At 28.9% G+C, this 2,500-nt stretch overlaps 1 protein-coding gene across 17 annotated transcripts in view; it reads right to left on the reverse strand.

Annotated features, from left to right (window-relative positions):
• LOC145242419 (P2X purinoceptor 4-like) overlaps window positions 1–2,500 on the reverse strand; it is a 691,075-nt gene that overhangs the window by 90,136 nt on the left and 598,439 nt on the right. The window lies entirely within an intron of this gene.

Raw genomic sequence — 2,500 nt, forward strand, 5'->3', positions numbered from 1 at the left:
AAATTTTAATTTAGCCACTTATAATAGTTTAAATAAATCGCTATCTCAAAATTATCTGAAAAAAATTATTCACTGAATTAGCGTTAAACAAGCATAATATGGCTATAAAAAAGTTCAGAAAGCACGTAAACCGGAAATTGATTGATATTATACTGATACTAAAAGAAAAACAAAGCCGTGCCAATAATTTTGAACAAGAGTTTTTTGCAATTATGTTTGTTGTTCCTTTGTTATTTATTTTTTCTAAAATCCGATTGCTGCATCGGAAAGGCCAGTTAAAAATACATAATATACTTTGTTATTTTCTTTAATTTAATACCTTTTCTAGAATTTATTAGACAAAATTTAACTTTTATTTTACCGTGCCAATAAATATGATCATCACTGTATATATAACATATATATATACATATATATATAACATATATATATATATACATATATATATACATATACATATATATAACATATATATATATATATACATATATATATATATATATATATATACACATATATAAAATATAAATGTAAGTTTCCCTCTTTGGCTGAATTCAGATTCGGTAATTAATTGGTTTTTTTCCCTTAAAAATAAACACCTCCTTAACATCATAACATTTGATATCCAAAATTATTATCAATCAATTTCACCGATTCTTTTAAATAAGGCGCTTATCTTTGCTAAAAGGAATTCTGACTTAACTAATTTAGAAATAAAATTAATTCTTCTAGCGAGAAATTCCCTTATACAATTTAACAATAAGTTTTGGACTAGAAAGGATACCCCTGATAATTTTGACATCTTGATGGGTGCTTCTGACTCTGCAGAAGTTACAGACTTAGTGGGACTCTTCTTACTTCTAGAACTTAAATACCACTGTAAGAACTAAAAAATACCACTGTAAACATATCCAAGGGGGTCTTTATAGAGACGATGCCCTTTTTACTACAACAGTCAGGCCAAGAGTGTACAACAAAACTATTAAAAAATTACATAACTTCTTTAATAACTTTGGCCTTTCTATAATTATCGAACCAAGGAAAAAAACTTCAAATTTTCTAGAGGTTACACTTAATCTTAACACCGAAACTCATAGCCCCTATCATAAACTTAATCTTACGCTTTTATACATCCATAAATCTTCTAACCACCCCAACTCAATTATAAAATCTATAGTACCATCTCTCTCTAGAAGAATTTCTGCTCTTTCTGCTGATAAAAAAACTTTTAATCAAAATGCTACTTTCTTCAATAATGCTTTATGGGACTCAGGACACAAAGAAAAGATTAAATACAACAATTATGCTCCTCCTGCAAGCCGCCTTGAATCTGTAATCACACACAATATGACTCATAAGAAACCAGTTCAAATAGCAAGATCTGCCGCTATCAATAACAATGAACCAGTCTACAATTATAATCCAAACCAAAATACTAATCGCAATGCCTCTAACCCATCTAGTCGCATCAGGAGAAAGAAAAGTATTTGGTTTAATCCTCCATTTAGCCTAAATGTCAAAACTAATATACCTAAGGAATTCTTCAACATTGTACAAAACTCTTTCAAATACCCACACAGATATAGTTCTATTTTCTAATAAAAATTCAATCCGGATTTGTTAATCAACAATGCCTAATTTAGCACAAAGAATCTTAACATCTAATAACAATAAAATTAAATCAGCCAAAAATATCCCTTCCCCAATTAAACCCAAAACTAACTGTAATTGTAATAACAAACATCTTTGCCCACCTGATAATGATTGTATCCATAAAGATGTTATATATTCTTGCACTATTACTGAGCTCCCATGCAATCCTCCCATAACAGACACTAATATTTTGTCTTCAAGTTATTCTTCTTCCCATCCTCCATCTGATATAGTTACTAATCCAATACACCATTCGAGCAACCCTTCCATCTACAATCATACAACTAGTAATAATGATGATGATAATAATAATAATAATAATAATAATAATAATAATAATAATAATAATAATATTAATGAGAATAATATATCTCTCCTAACAACCATCCTAACACTAACAACACTCATTATCCCCTCCAAAATAGTCTTCATACAGACATTGTCCCACCATTTGTTGAACACTATGAACAAAATTCAAACCATTTAATTAATACAAATCAGCAAATTAATATTAATACCAGACCTCGAGCTTTTAATAAAGTACATACATATATCGGCGCTGCTTCAACATTAATTAAGAAAAGAATATCAAACCACATTTCTTCTTTTAACAACCATAATTCTAATAATAACCAAGGAACTTCTCTAACCACTTTAATTAAAAAACTTAACTCTAACAATACTCCCTTCTCAATCAAATGGACTATTATAAAAAAGTTAAGTCTTATACTCCAGGCTCTAAGTCATGTCGCCTCTGCACAACCGAAGCTATAACTATAATTACTTCCCCTCTAAGTAACAATATAATAAATTCTAAAAATGAACTGATCTCTTTCTGTAAACATAA

The sequence above is a fragment of the Euprymna scolopes genome, chromosome 21 (genome assembly GCF_053919585.1).
Source record: "Euprymna scolopes isolate OS-2025 chromosome 21, ASM5391958v1, whole genome shotgun sequence".
Taxonomy (NCBI): domain Eukaryota; kingdom Metazoa; phylum Mollusca; class Cephalopoda; order Sepiida; family Sepiolidae; genus Euprymna; species Euprymna scolopes.